The sequence below is a fragment of the Pistacia vera genome, unplaced genomic scaffold, assembly GCF_008641045.1.
Source record: "Pistacia vera cultivar Batoury unplaced genomic scaffold, PisVer_v2 Contig179, whole genome shotgun sequence".
NCBI lineage: Eukaryota > Viridiplantae > Streptophyta > Magnoliopsida > Sapindales > Anacardiaceae > Pistacia > Pistacia vera.
The window spans coordinates 1,702,711-1,726,035 of NW_022195887.1; the positions used below are offsets into that span (position 1 = coordinate 1,702,711).

Consider the following 23,325-nt stretch of genomic DNA (forward strand, 5'->3'; position numbering starts at 1 on the left):
GTACACTGAATGATATGACGTAATCCTGACCGTCGATTAATATTAAGTTTTAGTAATGTTATAGTCATCGGGAGTAGTGCACTAAATGTGTGCACCGAATGATGTGGTGTAATCTTTACCATCGATTAATATTAAGTTATAATTAATCGACTGTCAGGATTGAGCCATGTCATTTAATGCACAAATTCAGTGCACTACTTCCGATGTCTCTATTATTTTCCTTTTAGCTTTCTGTATAATTTTTTTTATTAAATTTACCTTTAGGAAAAAAAAAAAAAAAAAAAAATAAGGTACCAGTTTCAAAAACTTATGGGTCTAATATATTCACTGAAGCAAAGGGTGTCAATAAAAAATCCTCTTCTTAAATTGATCAAAAGTTCCTAGACTTTGACGAATAATCGGTGTTAGATATCTAAAGTTGATCAAAAGGAAAGGGATATAAAAAACAATGCACAAGAACAAGATCAAACTTATTAACTATATATAAATAAGATGATAAGATGGAAATTAGGATCATTGGGCAGGTACTAAATTAGCATAATATATTGCAGCACAGATTTAATTATTGAGGATTTTCCCTTAGAAACGTACAAATTAATGATAAATAATACTCAATAATTTAGTCTATCCATAGAAAGTGTATATAACATATATTTTATTAATTTGAGGAACTCTTGGGACAATCCAATATCAATTCGATATAAATATCATGCATAAAAAACATATAATATATCAAATTATATGCTGTCTATTTTTTGAAGAAATTCTTGAACCAACGAGCTGAGAGTTTGGGGTACCTTTTTAATTCATTTTTATAATCCATGTAATTGATGCCAAAACGAACCGTATAACCTGAAAACCACTCAAAATTGTCTAACAATAACCAAGCAAAATATCCCTTCACGTTCACTCCATCCCTACCACAATAAATAAAAAGCAATTAAAGAAGAAAAAGAAGTCACTAAATTATTTAATTATTCACTAATATTGTGATTAGAGAGTCACTTACTTAATGGCTCTCCGAAGAAAAGAGAGATGCTGATAATAGTAATCAATTCTCATGTTGTCAACAAGGGCTTCCTCTAGTGATAATGTGGCATTGTTTGCTTCATCAATTCCTGCAATTAATTAAGCAAATAAGAGCAATAATAGTTAGAATTAAATGGCTGTTTAAATTCAATTTTTATTTTTCATTACGTTAACGTGAAGAAGAATTATTATCATGATTAGCGAATTTACCATTTTCTATTATATAAATGAGGGGATTATTGTATTTTTCCTTGGTATAAAGTAAGGGATCCCGAATCCCCCGTGGATAGATATAAAGCCAATCGGATGCAACCTGCATTGATCAAATCCAATAACATCAAAGATTAAGGATATGTGAATATATATTTTTATCCTCAACAGAACGAGAGAAATACATAGAGTTATATTCTAATGCAACCGTCTATATTTTTTAAAAACCTGAAAATTATGTTTAATAGCTCTGGCTAACAGTTTACTATCATTAGTAATACTAAAAAACAAAATTTTTAATCGGAAACGGTAAAAAAGTTGTCGCTGAATACCTAATGACACCCAAAGAAAAGGATTCAAATTTTTTAAAATACCCATTTGAGAAATTTTCCCTTGATTTGTTTAACTTTTTAAACTATATTCTATTATAAAAAGTGAAAAATGTGTTTTTTCTTTTTAAATATTGACTATTCAATTCAAAATCCAATCATATTTTATTCAACTCAAAACATTTAACAATTACATTTCTTAATAAAAGTTTATAAATTAACAAAAACACCCCTGCCCACCCAAGCAATAATCACCCACCAGCAACCATTGTCAGTTGCTAGCCGCAAGCGCCGAAACAATGTACGATAGGTCGGATCTGGCTGATCATGCGTTGATCTGGCCATTTCTGTCCTGATCTATGATGGATCTAGTCGGAAACAGTCATATTTATAGCCAAAGATCTGACCGTTGACGATGGTCATATCTTGGCTGTCGTTGACGGACAAACGATGGCCAATATGTGACCATCGTTAATGGCCAGATCAGCACACCATCGGCCAGATCCAATTGGTCGTGAGCCATTCCGGCGACTGCCAACCACTGTTCGGTGGTAGTGGCTGGCTATCGGCAATCAGTTGGGTAGATGGGATTGTTTTTGCTAATTTATAAACTTTTATTGTGGAGGGTGTTTAGCTAACTTAATAAATGTAAAGGGTTAAAAGTACACTAAATATTTTCAGAAAATGTTTTCCAATAATGTACCAAACACAGAATCCTATCCTATCATATTTAGAATAAGATTTCAGAAATCCTATTAAAAAAAGTGTACCAAACGGGTATATATAAATAAAACAAAATTTATTTGAAGAGAAAACATTCAATAGCATTGAATATCTATTAAAAAAAAACATGATGAAACTAGTAAGTTCTTTCAAAGAAAAGTGTGAATTAATGTTGATTAACTTGAAGAAAAGGAAGTGTACCTTTGGCCCAATTGGGATTCCATTAAGTGAAGCTACAAAAAGCAATCAATCCAAGTATCGTTAATTAGAAATTAAGGAGTTAATTAATTAGGGAAATTAAATTAATTAAGATGTAAAAAGTTGAATCTAATTGTGCTAATTACTTGGTTGATTAACACGAGGATCAGACGAGTAGCTTTTGTTTCTCGAGTTAAGCAGAGGATAATTTAAACCGAGAAAATCAAATGATCCTTTAGGCAATTTGGATTCCTCTTCAGAGAATTTTGGCAATCTGTTTCCAACAAGAGAATGCATGCTGTGCGGATAATCTCCATTTGTTATTGGGTCCATAAACCTGAAAAAAAAAAAAAAGTTTGGGATTGTAGGTTAGTTCATGTACCGTCAGCTAAAACAGGAAATAAACAAACACAACAAAAAATTATAAGGCGAGGATATTCAAATTTTTAAACCTAAGTTCTCGTTTAGTAATGGTGGTAAATACTAAAAAGACGAAATTTTACTGTTTTCAATATAAAAATTTGATTGAATATTTGTCTTTCAATGTTTACCAAACATTTAACGAGGTTGATATATAAAATAATTCGATTAAACATAAATTTATAAATAAAGATCCAGTTCTCGTGATAAAGATCACATTACAAAACAATTCTATGGACACCTCTCTTAATTAAAATAAACAAAATTTCCTCTATAGACATGTCTTTTCAACAAAAAGAAAAAATGAAAAAGAACTTAGACTTTAAACCAATTTCGAAATTAACAAGGTAAGTGCTTACTTTCTATATTTAAAAAGCTTATCTAATGTAGGCCATTAAAAAAGATGAAATTCTTCTCCTTTTAAATTTCTTTTTTTCCTTTTTCTAGTAACACATCTTTCTGGAATTGGATTGCCATTGCCATATAAAAAGAAGAAATTCTATTATTACTTTAAGATATATTATTTGTCAAGACCTTGAACATATATATTAGATTTTGTTATAGCCGAAAACTTAATACTGATCTACCAACACAAAGCAATCATACCAAGAAACAAGAAAACACCACAAAATCAAACACACAGACAAGCCACGATTTACCGTGGTTCACTTATCCTTTTATGGATAAGCTACATCCACGTTGAGCTCAAGAACGGTATGAGCTCGCTGCACTTCGATTATCAGAAATAGTCAAGATTACACAGATTCAACACTCACTAGATTACCCGATTACAACAGCAACCAGTCTTACAAGATACTCTCTGAATATCCCTAACCCGAGAGAACAACACTCTCACCTGAATGATTAAACCCCCTAATCACTCGACTGATTTAACTCACAATCTGGAAGAAATAATCTCAACCCTAACACAGAGAAGTGAAAACCCAGAGAACCCTAATGTCTGTTTCTCTCTCAGCCAAAATCTGAACGAACGTGCACTTATATATGGTTTGACTTCCTGGTTGATCCTGGCCGTTAGAACTGGAGTGCATCCTGTGGTCTAAATTCGTTCAAGTTAATATGCCTAAAACGACGCCGTATTATTGTTACTTAAACGACGCTGTTTCAGGCTTCCATATTTAACAATCTCAACCTTGGAAGCATTGGAAACAGACTCTTTGTGCAGCTTGCCTTGTCCCATTCTGTCATAGCTCTTTATCACTCAAGATTACTTGATATACAGCAAGTTCAAGCAGTGCTTGAACTTAGCTGGAGTGATAATTTTGGTACCCATATCTGCTGGATTCTCTTCTGTAGGTACCTTCTTCTGTTCAATGATTCCATTTGCAACTTGGTCCCTTACGAAGTGATAATAGACATCCACGTGTTTAGTTCTTTCGTGATATACTGGATTTTTGCTTAGGTGGATCGCACTCTGACTGTCTGAATACCCTGTCACCTTTCCACCAATTAGTTTTACTTCTGTCAGAATTCCTTTCAGCCATAAGGCTTCTTTAACTGCATCAGTTACTGCAATGTACTCTGATTCTGTTGAAGACAGTGCTACAATAGGCTGCAACTGTGATTTCCAGCTTATACAATTTCCACCCAGTGTGAAGTAATATGCAATTGTTGATTTTCTGGAATCCTTATCACCTGCAAAATCAGCATCTACAAAACCAACCAGATCAAGTGCAGTATTTCTTTTACAGTATTCAAGCCCAACACAAACAGTACTGTTTATATATTTTAGCATCCATTTTAGAGCAGTCCAATATTCCATACTAGGATTGGACATATACCTGCTTAACATGGAAATGGCAAAGGCTAGGTCAGGCCCAGTACTGATCATGGCATACATCAGTGACCCCACAACATTTGCATAAGGGACAGACTCCATTTTCAATAGCTCTGTCTCAGTTTTGGGGCATTGAGACTTACGAAGAATAAACTGACTAGTAAAGGGCATTGAGACTAGTTTGGCACTAGCCATGCCAAACTTTGTGACTAGTTTAAGTAAGTAAGATTGTTGCTGTAGTCTGAGTTCGCACCTCTTTCTATCTCTGTTTATTTCCATGCCTAAAATTTTCTTAGCATTCCCTAGGTTTTTCATGTTGAATTCAGTGTTTAGTCTTTTCTTCAATTCACTGATCAGGGTTTTTGACTTACTGATCAACAGCATGTCATCCACATATAAAAGCAAGTAAATAGGCAGATTATTATCCATTTTAAAATAGAAACAACTGTCATATTGGCTTCTAGTGAATCCTATACCTATTATAAAGGTGTCAAACCTTTTGTACCATTGCCTAGGGGACTGTTTTAACCCATATAGGGATCTTTTTAGAAGGCAAGCATGTTCAGGGAATTTAGGGTCAGTAAACCCCATGGGTTGACTCATATAAATTTTTTCTTCTAATGTTCCATGAAGAAATGCAGTGGTGACATCCAACTGCTCTAGTTCTAAGTCTTGATAAGCAACTAACCTAATTGTTTTGTATTTTACTACAGGGGAGAAGACTTCATTAAAGTCTATCCCCTCCCTTTGGGTAAACCCCTTAGCCACAAGTTTGGCTTTGTACCTAGGTGGGTCAGCTATGGAAATGCCCTCTTTAAGTTTAAACAACCACTTACATTGGGTTAGCTTCTGATTACTTGGTTTTGGAACCAGTGTCCAGGTTTCATTTACCTTTAAAGATTGCATTTCCTCCTCCATAGCTGTTTTCCATTTGTCACTATCCTTGGATTCCATGGCCTCTTGATATGTATCAGGTTCAGATCTAAGCACTTCAGTCCCTGCAAGTAGAGCAGTGTAAATCAGTTCTGCATATGAGTACCTTGAGGGTGGTTTTACCTCTCTTCTGGTTATGTCTCTGGTTAGTTGGTAGTTTGTCAGTTCATTTTGCTGTGGTTCTAGGAACTCTTCTGCTTCCTCATCTTCAGCTTGGTCAGGTTCCTCAGGTGCAATTTCAGTTTCGGGCTGCTGGGTAGTTTGAGCTTGTGCTTGAGATGGGTTTAATTGATGGGTTGTGTGCTCCACCTCAATTTGAGTGGTATTGGTCTGTCTAGCAGCTTCTTCTATGCTTTTGGTTGTTCCTTCATCAGGGTTAGTGCCTTTGCATGGGAATACTCCCTCATTAAACACAACATCCCTGCTTACTAAGATCCTGACCCCTGGTGACTCTCTGTCCCACAGCCTGTATCCCTTTGTGCCCTCAGGATATCCAAGGAACACACACCTGGTTGATCTTGGCTCCAGTTTTCCCCCCACTATGTGAGCATATGCAGCACAGCCAAACACTCTTAGGTGCCCTAGTTCTGGTCTTCTCCCAGACCATCTTTCTTCTGGACTGATAAGACTTAGTGCTGTGGAAAGACTCCTATTCACTAAATAGGCAGCTGTGGAGAGTGCTTCTCCCCATAAAGTTTTTGGTAGGTTTGAAGTGATCAAGAGGCATCTTACTTTGTCTAGCAGTGTTCTGTTCATCCTCTCAGCCACCCCATTTTGCTGAGGGGTATTTCTCACTGTCCTATGCCTCAGGATCCCCTGTTCACTGCAGAACTTATCAAACTCCAGATTACAGAACTCAAGCCCATTGTCAGTCCTAAGGGCTTTCACCTTTCTGCCAGACTGGTTTTCAACAAGGGTTTTCCAGTCTTTAAACTTTGCTAGGGCTTGATCTTTTGACCTAAGTACGAATATAGTCATCTACTATTGAGAGGGAATAGCTGTTTCCACCATGAGATTTAACCTTTTCTGGCCTCCATAAATCAGAATGTAGGTAATCCAAACAGTTGTTTGCTAGGTGAACTCCCTTAGGAAACCTATTTCTATGCTATTTACCAAGTACACAATTTTCACAGAATTCTAGACTTGTAACAGTATCTTTCCCAAATTGTCCTAGCCTGTTCAGTACATCCATTCCCTTCTGACTCATATGACCTAATCTTAAGTGCCACCTTTCTGTTACTGATAAATTTGGAGACCCAAGTGTTGTGCTGTTGCAGTTAGAATAAGAGCTACCACATAGTACATATAGCCCATTTTCTTTTCTCATGTCAACACAAGATTCTCATTTTTATAGACATTCAACCACCCACTGTTAGCCTTATAGCAGCAGCCTGCTTCATCTAGGGTGCCTAATGATATGAGGTTTCTCTTTAAGTCAGGTATATATCTGACTCTGGTCAACCTTATTAGTTTTTCCCCACTTAACCTAAGGGTAATGCAGCCAATCCCCTTAACCCTACATGCTTGGTTGTTCCCCATGTACACAGTCTCATGATCAGACTCCTCAAAGTCTTGGAACCAACTCCTATTGGGGCTCATATGGAAAGTACAACCTGAATCTAACACCCATTCTTTTGTAGTGTCAGATATTGACACTGTTAGGACTTCTGGTTCATCCATTTGGTTACTAGTGGTGGCTAGGTTGCTCTATGTGTTACCTAGTTTCTGTTTTTTCTTCCAATCAAAATAGTTTTTCTTTAGGTGGCTTGTCTTATTACAGTAGTAACATTTCCTGGTTTCTGTTTTTGCTTTGTTGTTTCCCTTCCATTTCTTCTTGTTCTTACCCCCCTAATTTGACTGAAATCCTTTACTAGACTGAGCAGATTCTATTCTACCCTTCACAAACAGAGTGCTATTGTTTCTCTTAAGAGTTTTAAGCTCTAATTCTCTAGCCTTAAGACCCGCAACTATCAAATCAACACTGGGTACAGTACCGGAGTACTAAAGGGCATTCTTGACAACTTGGTAGTCTTCAGTTAGGGAATTTAATAATATCATGGCAAGACTAGTCTGTCCTAGTTCTTGGTCTGTGCCCTTTAAGATTAGATTCATCTTAAGGAATTCATCTAAGTTTTCCTCTATGGACTTCGAATTATCCATCTTATAAGAGAATAAGGCTCCCTTTAAGAAAGCAAAATTCGGTGCAGACTGTAAGGCATATAGAGATTCTAATTTACCCCATAAACCAAGAGGAGTTTCGAATCCATCTACCTTCCGAAGGACACTGTCTGAAAGATTCATCACGATCAGGTTATAAGCTTCTTCGTTCTCTTCCTTCTTCTCCAGTTTCTCCTCTGACCATTTCTTGGGATCATTTTCCAGTGCAATTTCAACCTTGTTATGTGAGAGAAGAGCCTTCATCTTCTTTTTCCAACTCTCGAAGTCGATCTTTCCATCGTATTGGGAGATCTCCATTCGGGTGGTGCTCATTTTCTTGTAATGGCAGGGAAAGAAAAGTCTAAGGCGTACTTGGCGTTGTTACACCAGAAGTTGCCAATTACTGCTAGGCAGTTTTTAAGGCGGTCACTGGTTTTCCAGCCGATATACCCTTACACTTTATCAAGATTTGACTCTCTAGAACCAATTCTAGACTTAAAGAAATAATCAATTCGAAAAACCCCAATTCCCGAAACCCTAATTTTGTGAAACCCTAATTTCTGTTTCTTTAACAAAAATTCCCAAATTCACAAAACCCTAATTTCGTAAAAGAACTTCTTATACCTAAACAATGACAGAGAAGGTGAGTCTAAGGCGTACGAGGCGTTGTTACACCAGAAGTTGCCAATTACTGCTATGCAGTTTTTAAGGCGATCACTGGTCTTCCAGCCAATATACCCTTACACTCGATCAAGACTTAACTCTCTAGAACTTAATTTGGAGACTCATAGGAATTGATTTGAAAAACCCCCAATTTCTCAAAAGAACCCTAATTTTTACGAAACCCTAATTTTGTAAAACACGAACTTCACTTTCAAGAAATGGCTATGATACCACTGTTATAGCCAAAAACTTAATACTAATCTACCAACACAAAGCAATCACACCAAGAAACAAGAAAACACCACAAAATCAAACACACAGACAAGCCACGATTTACCGTGGTTCACTTATCCTTTTATGGATAAGCTACATCCACGTTGAGCTCAAGAACGGTATGAGCTCGCTGCACTTCGATTATCAGAAATAGTCAAGATTACACAGATTCAACACTCACTAGATTACCCGATTACAACAGAAACCAGTCTTACAAGATACTCTCTGAATATCCCTAACCCGAGAGAACAACACTCTCACCTGAATGATTACACCCCTTAATCACTCGACTGATTTAACTCACAATCTGGAAGAAATAATCTCAACCCTAACATAGAGAAGTGCAAACCCAGAGATCCCTAACGTCTGTTTCTCTCTCAGCCAAAATCTGAACGAACGTGCACTTATATATGGTTTGACTTCGTGGTTGATCCTGGCCGTTAGATCTGGAGTGCATCCTATGGTCTGAATTCGTTCAAGTTAATATGCCAGGCTTCCATATTTAACAGATTTGAATCATAAAATATCATTTCAATCGTATGAAATAAATCCAACAATGTCGAAATTAATATTAGGATGTCTTGAGCACAAAATTATATGATATAATTTTCTAATCAAGACGTCTTAATAATAATTTGTCAGGACCTTCAATATATACCATTGAATTTGAATTATAAAATATCATTTCAGTCTTATGAAATAAATTCAACGGTGTATAAATATAGTCCTACGAAATGCATATCATGACACATTGACTAGAGAATTACTCTATACACATATAACTAATCCAATGAAAACCTTTTTAAAATCGCTAGTACAGAAAATGAAAAAGACATTAATTTTAAAACAATTATATATTGATGTTTTAGAACATCATTTACTAAAAAATGAAGTTTATTTTTCCTTTTATAGGATTAATGAGTTAGCAAACCATCCTAAATTTCTTCAATTTAATTTGACAAAACCCTCTTAAGAGATTTCTTAGAAATCAATCAAAACCCTTTTGTATAACAAAATTCTTCATCTAATTTTCAAATTAGAATGATCAAACGAAAGTAAATCAATGAAATTTACTTATATATTTATTTGTAAACCATCGATTGTGTGTTCAATTAGATGTTGTTTAATTAATTAATTGCAACAGATATAATTGATTCATCTAATTGGGGTGCATCGATTTGATGTGTGATACCAGTTTCATTTATAAAATTGAAGGCATAGTCAACTAAGAATATAAACCACAGAAATCAATTAGGGGCTTAAACTCTTAACTTTGTGTAGTGGGGTTGTTGAGTTGCATTATTAATTAGTTTAAACCACTAATTATTTATTAATTAGAGTGAATATAGAATAATGATTAATGATATTTCTTACCATCCAAACATGAAATCAAGAGCTCTTTCTGCAGCATTTTGATGGTGCTTTGCGGAGGAGTAAGGCACCATCCAATGTGACACTAGAGTACTGATTCCTATCTTCCCCTTTTGAGTTTTCTGCACAATTTTTCTACCACTAATTAGTTTAATATTAAAATTTTGTTATTTCATAATTTCCTTGAATCAGAAAATCTTGAATCATATACATATATGTTGATGTATTGTTGATAGAAAAGGTTTTCAAGCTTCAACTCAAGCAGAGTATGATTTTCATGATTCTGGGAAGGCAACTTGAAGAAGCAACTTGAAGTCAGTTAAATCAACTTGTTAACCAACTTACATTCTATTAATGCAAGTTGTTGAGCAACTTGCATGCAGTTAATGCAACTTGTTAATCAACTTGCATGCAGCAAAGAGAGCGTGTTCTTCCTGTTATGATCGAATGGTGAAGAATGATTAACTTTTTTTTTTTTGAATGAACGTTGTAGATTTAAGTTGACAAGAATTTGTACTTTACCTTCGAGTATATATAAGTCATAAGTGTGCCACTGTAGATTCATTCAAGATGATGAAATAAACGACAACTATTTCCAGATTCTTTGCTTTGTTTTTCTTCTTCTTCTTCTTCTTTGTTTCTTCTCACGGTATTAGAGCTATTGACATATGTCAATGGCAGATCCTAAAACACCTTTTACCTCAGTACTTAACAAAGAAGGAAAGGCAATGAATTTGGTTTCAGTCTTAACACTAAACAACACTCTACCAACCATCAATGTGAAGTTAAGAGAACGAAACTATGATTACTGGAAATCTCAAGTTCTTCCTGCACTGAAAGCTTACGAGCTAGAAGGCTTTGTTACAGGTGATAAACCTTGTCCTCCTACCTTTACTATCTCTGAAACTGATGAAACAAAACAGGCTGTTAATCAAGAACAGTTAGTATGGAAAAGGATTGATCAATTGTTATTTAGCTGGTTGATATCTACCATTTCAAAAACTATGTTTAGGCACGTTGCTAATTGTGAAACAGAATTTGATATATGGCACACACTAGAGATGCATTTTCTAATAGATTCTAAGGCTAGGATCTTACACTTAAGGAATCAATTACAAACGAGTAGGAAAGATAGCTCTGGCGTAAATGATTATGTGCTTAGAATGAAAAAAATTGATGATTCTTTGACCACCAGTGGTGTGGTTGTAACTGATGAAAAGTTGCTTTTATACATTCTTGATGGACTTGGAACTGAATATGATGCAATGGTAGCCACTTTAATTGCTAGGAGTAGTGATGTATCATTACAGGAAGCATAATTCCTGTTACATAAACACGAAAGGAGACTGAAGAAACAATACTCTGCCTATATAGGCTTTCATGAAGCCGTTGCCTTCTTGGCAAACAAACAGCCTTCCAACTCTTACTGACCACGTCAATGTTAAACACTTCAGGGCAACAAACAAATCAACCTATACACCCTCACTTCCAAAGTCAACATGAACCTAAACACTCCTACCTACCTACTCAAAATTTTCAACCTTATAATCCAAATTTCGGTAGAGATAGAGGAAGAGGTAGAAACTTTTACAAAACCTATACTATTTTGTGAATTTTGTGGGAAGAATGGACACATGGCTTTACAATGCTATCATCGCTTTGACACTTCCTTTCAAGGAAATCAGAATCACCAACCATAATTTGGAACAGAGCATAATATCTCACAACAACATACTTAATCCACAACTCCTGCACAAGTGTTCTTTGCAAACACTCAGCCTGGTTACTCAAATTACTATCCAAATTAGTCTTACCAGACTTCTTCACCAATGGCACATCATCAGAAACTTTTTCAAAACAACACTCCAATAAACTCTCATTTGTCTGGACCAAATCTGTCACAGCAGCACTATGGACACTTAGGAGATAGTGAATTGAAAAAGCAAACTGCAACAGCTCAGCCAAATCAAATAGCAACTCCTCTAACAGTTTCATATCCAAATTGGTTTATTGACTCAGGTGCCACTCATCATATAACACCTGATCTTCAAAATCTCTCAATCAAAAATCAATACACTGGAATTGAATCTCTACAAGTTGGGAATGGGCAGTGCCTTGACATCTTTCATATAGGTTTGACTATCTTACCTTTCTCTTGTATGAATAAGTATATTCAGCTTAAAAACATACTATATGTTTCACATGTGACTAAGAACCTGCTGAGCATTTCTAAAATTACAAGAGATAATAATGTGCTGGTTCAGTTCTCTATTGATGGTTGTGTTATAAAGGACAAGACTTCTCAGGTTGTGCTTCTTAAAGGATCCTTACACAATGGGTTGTATCAACTTGACATCCCAAGTGGAAATGGGGCCTGCCAACAAAAAAGCTCTACCTCATTACAATCTTCTCATTTACAACAATCACAAGCAAAAACCTCTTTTTCTAGACTTTCCTACTTACATAATTACACTTGACATCAAGACTCCAGTGATGTACCCGCCATAGAAGAAAATAAAAGCCAAGCTCTAGCATCTATTAGTGAAGGAGATTTATGGCATAGGAGATTAGGCCATCCTCATGTTTTTGTCCTTAACTCTCTTGTACAAACATTGAATGTAAAGGACAACATTAATAAAGTTCAGTTTTGCGAAGCTTGTCAATATGGCAAGCTTCACCAAAACTCCTTTCCTTCATCAAATTCTCAAGCAAGTAAACCTTTTGAGTTGGTATATGTGGATGTTTGGGGACCTGCCCCTATAATTTCAACTACTGGATTCAGATATTACTTACTTCTTGTTGATGATCATACTGGATACTCTTGGATTTATCCACTCAAACTAAAATCAAAAGTAACCTCAGTTGTTAGACAGTTCATACAGCTAGTAGATCAACAATTTGACAACAAAATAAAAACATTTTAGTCAGACTAGGGAGAAGAGTTCAGACCTCTTGCTTTTTTCTTTGCTCAGTAGGGGATCCATTTTCAGCACCCCTGTCCTCATACGCATCAGTAAAATGGTAGAATTGAGCGCAAACATCATCATGTTACTGAAATGGGCTGGACTCACATTACTAACACAAGCCTTCATACCACTGCAATTTTGGTGCTTTGCATTCCACACCATCGTTTATCTGATTAACAGATTACTATCCTTAGTTTTGCAACATCAAACTCCTTTCTACCTTTTGTTTCACAAATTACCAGACTACAAGGCTTTCTGCATCTTTGGTTGTCAATGCTTCCCCTTTATTAGACCATATCAAAAACACAAATTTGTCTTTCATTCTGAGCAATATGTTCGCCTTGGTTATAGCTCTAATCACAAGGGCTACTTGTGTCTCAACGCTCATGGGAGAGTTTACACTGTGCAAAGTGTTCAATTTAATGAACAAATCTTTCCTTTGGCTAAAGAATTTTCTATCCACCATACTTTAGAAACCGAGGCATCCTCCTTGTCACCTTCATCTCAACCTTAGAAGCTTCATGTCAACATTCCTAATCAGAATGTTTCTTCCACAGCACCTTCAGTGCAAAATCTGTCTACCAAGTACACCTCTCAGTCCTCGACTCCACCTTTAACACTTGAAGTTGAGCTTAGTTCTTACACCTCTCAAGTACCCTTTTCCCAAGATCATCCTACCACCACAACTATCCAGAACACACACTTTATGATTACCCGAAGAAAAGCAGCAGCTCTTGTTAGTACCCTCACTCTTGAATCCCATACAAAACGTACCAGTACAACATCAACTTTAACTAATCCTCTATGGGTACAAGCTATGTCTGCCGAGTATGAAGCTCTCCAACATGACCAAACTTGGTCTCTGGTTCCGTATACTGAGGATATGACCCTTGTTGGCAATAAGTGGGTCTTTAAGGTGAAACTAAACTCTAATGGTAGCGCTCAATGTTACAAGGCAAGATTTGTTGCCAAAGGGTTCCATCAAACTCCAGGAGTGGATTATTTCGAAACTTTTTCTCCAGTAATGAAAGCCTCCACCATTTGAGTCATTCTATCACTTGCGGTTAGCCATGGTTGGGAGGTTCAACAATTGATGTTAATAACGCCTTTCTCAATGGCGATCTTATTGAATCAGTTTACATGCCTCAACCAAAAGGCTTTGTTGATCCTTACAAACCTCAGCATGTATGTAAATTGCACAAGGCACTGTATGGTTTAAAACAGGCACCGCATGCTTGGTATGACAAACTAAAGGCTGCCTTATTACAACAGAATTTCATGAATTCTACCTCTGATTCCAGCCTCTTCTATTACCATAATGGCAGCAAAGTTGTTTACATTCTTGTTTACGTTGATGATATCTTACTCACGGGAAATGACAATTCAGTAATTCAAGAAGTAATCACCAACTAGGATAGCAGGTTTAGCCTCAAAATTCTTGGCCTTATTTACTATTTTCTTGGTATTTCAGTAGTTCATACTAGTCATGGATTGCTTCTTAATCAGAGCAAGTATGTGTAGGAAATTCTACTTAAATATGACATGACCGACTGCAATCCTTGTTCTACTCCGATGATTCTTGGGTCCAAACTTAGCCTTGATGATAGTCCTCTCTTTGAACACCCATTTGTCTACAGAAGTCTTATTGGGGCCTTATAGTACCTCACCATGACTAGACCTAATCTCTCCTTTATGGTAAACAAACTAAGTCAATTCCTAAAGACTCCAACTTTTAACCACTAGCAGGCCTGCAAACATGTTCTTTACTATGTTAAAGGGACTTTACACCATGGTCTAACGTTTAGTAAAGGCTCCAGTCTATAGCTTGAAAGGTATGTTGATGCTGACTCGGTGAGTAGCCCATATGATCGTAAATCTACTAGTGGCTATTGTATCTTTCTTGGCTCTAACCTGATTCAATGGTGCTCCAAAAAACAGCAGGTGGTTGCCTTATCCTCCACTAAGGCAGAATATTGTGCCTTAGCGCATGCTTTTACTGAGATTGCTTGGCTTTAGAATCTATTTCAAGAGCTCTATGTCTCCATTCTAGGCCTCCCTGTTCTCTGGTGTGACAACCCAAGCGTTGGAGCTCTTGCTTCCAATCTCGTTTTCCATGCTCACACCAAGCACATTGAATTGATGTGTACTTTGTGCGAGAAATGGTCCAAGCTAAACACTTAGTTGTCCAGTATGTTGCTTCCACCTTCCAAGTTGCAAACCTCTCTCCAGCTCTCGTTTTCTCACTCTTCGTGATCAACTTCGTCTCTCTGTCTCTCCTAAATTTGAGCTTGAGGGACAAACTAACTATCCTAAACAAGCTTCAAATTCAAAGTCAGTGTTAGAGATAAAATCAGCTGAGAGAAAAACAGATAGAATAGAAAGAGGCTAACAAAATAAGCTAAACTAAGCCAAGGTTATGCTTGAGGGACAATGTTGAAAGAAAGGAATTTTTTTTTGGGTTTAGCTTGAGGGATGATGTGATTTTTTTTTTTTTTTTTGGTTGAGTTGAGCTTGAGGGACGATGTTGACAGAAAAGGTTTCCAAGCTTCAACTCAAGCAGATAAGATTTTCATGATTCTGGGAATGCAACTTTAAGAATCAACTTGTCGAGCAACTTGCAGTCAGTTAAATCAACTTGTTAACCAACTTGCATTCTGTTAATGCAAGTTGCTGAGCAACTTGCATGCAGTTAATGCAACTTGTTAATCAACTTGCATGCAGCAAAGAAAGCGTGTTCTTCCTGTTATGATCGAATGGTGAAGAATGATTAACTTTGTTTTTGAATGAATGGTGCAGATTTATGTTGACAAGAATTTGTACTCTACCTTCGGGTATATAAAGTCATAAGTGTGCCACTGTAGATTCATTCAGATGATGAAATAAACACACAATATTTCCAATTCTTTGCTTTGTTTTTTTTTTTTTTTTTTTTTTGTTTTTCTTTCTCTTCTTCTTTGTTTCTTCTCAATATATAAGATTTCAAGAAAAGAATGACTACTATTATACTGATAATATAAACCATCACAAACACATGGGGGAAATCATAAAATGAAGAAGCTAGTGAACGTTATATTTATTTCTGTAGAGATTGATGGCGGATCTATGGCAAGAAGCGTTATTGTGCCACCAATGGCTCATTGCGAAATCTCCACCGGTGCAGTTCATCCCTTGCCACTCTGAACACCATGCAGGTGTCAACAAGCCAGAGGCGTAGTCACCGAAACTGTAACTCCATGGCTTGTTCATTATCCAATGTTTCCTATCGGTCGCCATTCCTTGAAGCAAACCTCTACATAGTCTCAAATCATTCCTGAAAAATATTTTTTTCTTCAATGTCCAAAGATCAAATGAAGTTATATTAAAATTGTAAAATGGAAAGCAATTCCTGAAAGAACTTACCAATGCGAGAGCTTAAAAAGCCACCATATTCATCTTCCAAAGCTTGGGGAGTACCTAGTGGAAAGGGTTATAAATGGTTGTATGCCTGCACTGCGTATCAAAGACACGTATAATTTATATATAAATGTATATTTATATAGTTTTTTCTTTATGAAACTGATAATAATATTACGATTATTTGGTTGGTCCCTGACCATTGGATATAAGCTCGCTGATTAGATTTTTGTAGTATCTGATTCCTTCCTTGTTCACTCCTCCACTCAGTTTCCATCTAATTAGTTATGAAATAAAATAATAAATAAGAGAAGAGGAAATTATTATTAGTAAAGAAATTATTTTAACTTGAAAAAAATTTCCTCTAAATTGTAGCTAACTAATTGTGAGTTGCTACATCGAGGTTGTGAGAAAAGTTGTGGGTATAACTTTGTTGGAGTCCCATCAACTATACATGCTCAAGTCTATTGGGTTATAAGAGGGGGTAATCCTCCCATTCAACAAGGCCTAATGGGTGAGGAGTCACCCACCTCAAATTCTATCATAGTATCAGAGCACAAGTTCATTGAGCTGAGTATTTGACTAGCAGGTAAGGAGTTTGAGCCAGCAATTACCTCCATTAATAGACATAACCCAACTAATGGGCTTAATCGTGAGAGAGAGTGTTGGAATCCCACATCGACTAGGCACCTCAAGCCTATTGGTTATAAGAGGGGGTAATCCTCCCATTCAAACAGGTCTTATTGGGTAAGGAGTCAGACCCACCTCAAATTCTATCAGCATTACTCTATGTAAAATATACGAGGCTCACTAATCAAATTAAGGGTTTTAAAATTAGCATCAGATATAGGATTAATGCAATTTTAGTAAACATGTTGTGATGAATGAGCTGCTTCAGGAGCATGAATTAGTAGCAGACTGTTATTGTGATGAATGAGCTGCTTCCAGAGTATTGTGATTAATGCAGTTTTACTGAACAGGTTGTGATGAATTAGCTGCTTCAAGAGCATTGTGATTAATGTAGTTGTACTGGACAGTTGTGTTGGTTCTTTTTTTTTTTTTTTTTTTTTTTTTTGGTGATATTCACCTTGACTCTGCTGATGTTGAAGCTGTTATTGAAGCTAGTACTCCCTTGACTCTGCTTAATGTTGAAGCTACAAAGAGATGGTTATTATTATTATTATTATTATTGATGTTAAATTCGAGCAGAAGTGTTGGCAAAAGAAGCTGCTAAAAGTTGTCAATTCTCCCAGTTCCAGCTTGAGGGAAGATGTTAGTAAAGGAGTGAAAGTGCCTATTTCTCCTCTCAGGTTTAGCTGAGGGAAGATGTTAGTAAAGAAGGAAATGTTTAACTCTCCTCCGTTAATCAGTTGTTATTTCTGTTAATATTCAATTAGCATTAATGGTTAGTAGACTCATGTAAAGACATAAAAAGTGTACAATGTAACTAAACAAAAATCAAGAAATGTAATACACCAAATCTCCAGATTTCTCTTTTTCGTATTCTCTCTCAACTTTTCTTCTGTTTTTCTCTCTTGCTTTATCAAAGTCTCACAAGAAACGGCTGTTTGAGTTGGATTTTGAGAGAAAAGTTTGCATTGTGGCAACAACATTTAATGAAGACTTGAAAGTGTAATTAATTCTCACTCAATTACTCAAATTAGCTCTAAACTTTTAATAAGTAAAAAATAGAGTGGGTCACGTGAAGCCTTTCAAATATGCATTCATCAATTACAATCACATTGATTCATTAAATATTTAAAAAAAATTAAAAATGAGGGGGTGACACAAGTAAATACTACAATAATGTCAATATTATCACTTTAATACAAAGTTAAATTTACTTTGTAAATTTATCATTATTCTTGTTCACTGGACAAGATGCATGGACATTTCATGCCCTATCTATTTATTCCTCATTCATTAATATCACATAATTTCACTACTGCCGCTTGAAACTCATGCTCTCTCCCTCTCTCTCAATCCCAATTTCTATATAAACACTCCAAGCCTCAACAAAATTTCCCACAAACCAAAATCAAACCCTCTCCATTTCTCTCGAATATCTCTCTTAATTAATCCCCGGCCAAATGTTGAAACATCAACTTCACCAATCTCATCTTCCAAACCCCTCTTCTCATTGGCCAACACCATCTCCATGGAATGGCGCCTCGCCAGGCTTTTCTTCCACTTCATTCACGACCTTCCCTCAAGAAATCTCCGAAAATCCGTATTGGGTTCGTCCCCTCCACCATCAAAGCCTCAGTAGTCGATTTAACCGAACGAAAAACCACCGCTGTTAAGGCTGTTGTCACTGTGATTCCAACCGTCAGTAGTTTGCTTCTAGCATTTCTATTGACAGCAGTTTGGATACTTCACAGAGGCCTCGGAAAATCTCTCCCCTTGGAGCTCGTGCGCCAGGCCGACCCCAGTAAGTTTCAACACATCGTATGGATACTGGTTTTAAGTTTTTGACAGTTTCTGAATTTCATCTTTTCTAATTAAATGGTTTGAGACGCGTGTTACCCTAAAAGTACTAAAAATTAAGTCAAATACCTTAACCCTTTAAATCGATGAATGATATTATTTTGTTTTTACTATTTCTTCATTCTTAGCCAACTTCCACTAATTTGCTCCAAGAATCAATAAAATGTTAATTGCTTCAAGGCCTGTCCTTGAGGTAGGATGGTTGTTTTTTTAAGACCTTTCTGTATTTTTTTATCTCTTTTAATGATACTATTTATATACTTTTAAAAGAAAAAAAAGAATCAATACTACAACTAGTTTTCAACGCGTCAAGATACGGTAATTTAAATGTTTGATACAGTTTTTGAACTGCTCTCTTTTTTAATAATTTAATGGCGTTGAAAGTGGTTGACTTAACATAAAAGTAACTAAAAGTTAAGATCTCCAACCTTTAAAGTCGATGAATAGTACTTTAACCCGTTTGAAGATGAGTTTTTCTTAATATAACAAACTGTAGCTCTTCGAGCACACGTTAAGACGTTTAACTGTGTGATCAGAGACTGGATTGGGAAGCCAACCATTAAGGCGTTTGCACACAAAGGAAGGAGGTGAAACGAGAGCAACATACGAGGCTGATTTCAAGATTCCGACGGATTTCCGAGAAGTTGAGCGGTGTTTGGTGAGAAATGAGCCACAAGGAGATGTTCTTAAAGGATATTGTTCTTGATATTCATACCGGTAAGGTGAAGATAATATGTGGCTCATGGGTTCAGCCTAAGACCGATAAGACGCAGAAGAAGCGAGTCTTCTTTACAGCTAAGGTCAGTGTCACGTTTTTTTTTTTTTTTTTTTTTTTTTTTTCTGATTCCCTGTCCCTATGATTAAGTTGACTATCTACTACATTGTTTATACCATGGTTTTAAAACCCGGACCAACCCGACCGGCTTAACCAGTTGGATCGAGACCGAAGGCCTTCTTCGGTCGAGTTACCCTTTCAACTGTTTCAAGTTTAAAATCAAGCAAACATACTTGTGATTAATACACAATAGTCCTTGAAGGTTTCAAATCTAACAAACACACCCTTTGGCCAAATGCAAATCGGCGGTGACATCCCCTTTTTTGGCGACCTTTAACCTTCCTTTGCTATTGGAAACCACCTTCTGACTTTCTCTAGGGCCATGACGCATCATCTTCGACCGCCGCGTGATGTTTTGTTGTCCAATGATTTTTCTTTCATTTCTCAATGTCGACCAGCCTTCACTGTCATCAATAGACCTTCTCAGCCACCGATCTACCTTCTCCCAAGCTCCCTTGCTGTTGTTCATAAAAATCCATAGTCATCTCGCCAAAAAAAGCCACAGCAACCGTTTGACTTCCACCACCGATCTACCATTTCCCGGCGATGCCTCAACTTGCCAACTGCCGATTCGTCCTACCCATCACCCGATCTACCCTCCCAGGTATGTGGCTACTGCTTTCCCAATCGATCACTGATTTGCATTTAGCCAAGGGTTGTGTTTGCTAGATTTCAATGTGTTTGCTATATTTTAAACCTATCAAACTGTTGGTTAAACCGGTTAACCTGTGACTCGATCGCCTGAATGGGTCACCCCGGGTCGGGTTTTAAAACCTTGGTTTATCCTTTATACCTATGTTTTTTTCTTTGTTATTTTGTTTATATTTTATTTGCATATAACATCAGAAAGCTTGCAGGGCATATGGTCAATCAGCTGAAGTAAAAAATAAAGGGAGAAAGATCTCATTGCTCCATGATTTTGCTTTAAAGTTGAGATGATCATAATTAACGAATTAAACCAACAATGGTTTTTTTTTTTCCTTTTTTCTTTCATAAATTTCTTGGAAAAAAGAAATTTTTAAGGATAATTTTAAGGTTTACCTTAAATTAAGAAGGATAAAAGTTTTTTTTTCATAAATTTCTTGGAAAAAAAACTAAAGTATAATTTTTCCACATGAATCCTTACCATTATCTGCCTTACTTTATCTTCCAAAATTTAGAAAATACATTACAAATAATTAAGTACTAGCATATGATGAGTTGTTGTTGTAATACTAACCATTTGATAAAAATCTAATAAATATATATAACTAGAATATTTATATTGTACTTATATAATAAATCATGATGATATTCACATGTATAGAAGAAAGACTTTCCAACAGATAATAATAACATGAAATACTTTTATTCAATCCTACAACAATCACATTACAAGAGAGACAGATATTTACCTAGATACTCATAATATTATTATTAATAATTTATTTTTTCTTTTGGCAAATTTTTAACTTTCTGAATCAAATTATATCCTCAACAGTGGTCCATGATCGGCCATTTATGAAAATTCGTCATACATATTACAATAGTGGTCCTTGATTACTGAACAAAATATATTTGGTCTCCATGAAGATAAGGTATTCACCCGAATTTAATTAATTCGATTTCATCATCGACTTATTGAGCTCTTGGTTTTGTGAGATCAGTCATACTTGCCATTGAACACACCAAATGGACTAATGAGGCTGAGAGCCGAAGAGCTTGTCAATCTGCAAGGCACTGGACAAGGAGAGCGCAAGAACACTGAGAGAATTTACGACTATGATGTGTACAATGATCTTGGAAACCCTGATAAGAGTGATGATTTGGCTCGACTGGTGCTCGGCGGGAAACAGCACCCTTACCCCCGACGCTGCAGAACAGGCGGCCTCGGTGTGACAAAGGTAAGGAGCTAGCATTGGCATCATGAAGTCATTTCTTCTTTTAAGGTAAAATTAGGGTTTTAATGATAGATAGTCATTTTTTAGGTGATAGTGAAAGCTTAAAATCAGAATATTGGAGCAGTAATTAATCCTTACGGTAATATTTTTATTTTTAAAATCGAGACCATTTTCTTAATGTAGGAAGTTCACTGAAAGACAAAGTTAAAGAGGAATTTCTTGTGTGAAGACTCTAAGATTTTTTATATTCCTGTGGATTTTAATGATTTTAATTTAGATTAAAAACAAAAAACAAAAAGATATATATNTATATAAGATGTCCATAGAAAAGAATGACTGCATGTATATTGATAATATAAACCATCACAAACACATGGGGGAAATCATAAAATGAAGAAGCTAGTGAACGTTATATTTATTTCTGTAGAGATTGATGGCGGATCTATGAGCAAGAAGCTGATTATGTGCCACCAAATATGGCTCAGTTGCGAAATCTCCACCGGTGCAGTTCATCCCTTGCCACTCTGAACACCATGCAGGTGTCAACAAGCCAGAGGCGTAGTCACCGAAACTGTAACTCCATGGCTTGTTCAATGTTATCCAATGTTTCACTCGGTCGCCAAATTCCTTGAAGCAAACCTCTACATAGTCTCGAAAATCATTCCTGAAAAATATTTTTTTCTTCAATGTCCAAAGATCAAATGAAGTTATATTAAAATTGTAAAATGGAAAGCAATTCCTGAAAGAACTTACACAATGCGAGAGCTTAAAAAGCCACCATATTCATCTTCCAAAGCTTGGGGAGTATCCTAGTGGAAAAGGGTTATAAATGGTTGTATGCCTGCACTGCGTATCAAAGAAACACGTATAATTTATATATAAATGTAACTATTTATATAGTTTTTTCTTATATGAAACTGATAATAATATTACGATTAATTTGGTTGGTCCCTGACCATTGGATATAAGCTCGCTGATTAGATTGTTGTAGTATCTGATTCCTTCCTTGTTCACTCCTCCACTCAGTTTCCCATCTAATTAGGTATTGAAATAAAAATAAATAAATAAAGAGAAGAGGAAATTATTATTAGTAAAGAAATTAATTAACTTGAAAAAAATTTCCTCTAAATTGTAGCTAACTAATTGTGAGTTGCTACATCGAGGTTGTGAGAAAAAGTTGTGGGTATAACATTTGTTGGAGTCCCACATCAACTATACATGCTCAAGTCTATTGGGTTATAAGAGGGGGTAATCCTCCCATTCAACAAGGCCTTAATGGGTGAGGAGTCAGACCCACCTCAAATTCTATCATAGTATCAGAGCACAAGTTCAGTTGAGCTGAGTATTTGACTAGCAGGTAAGGAGTTTGAGCCAGCAATTACCTCCATTAATAGACATAACCCAACATATGGGCTTAATCGTGAGAGAGAGTGTTGGAATCCCACATCGACTAGGCACGCTCAAGCCTATTGGGTTATAAGAGGGGGTAATCCTCCCATTCAACAAGGTCTTATTGGGTAAGGAGTCAGACCCACCTCAAATTCTATCAGCATTACTCTATGTAAAAATATACGAGGCTCACTAATCAAATTAAGGGTTTTAAAATTAGCATCAGATATAGGATTAATGCAATTTTAGTAAACATGTTGTGATGAATGAG

At 36.2% G+C, this 23,325-nt stretch overlaps 1 pseudogene; it reads right to left on the reverse strand.

The window, feature by feature from the left end:
• Positions 1-748: 748 nt before the first annotated feature.
• Positions 749-23,063, reverse strand: LOC116126344 (annotated as a pseudogene).
• Between the last annotated feature and the right edge of the window lie 262 nt (positions 23,064-23,325).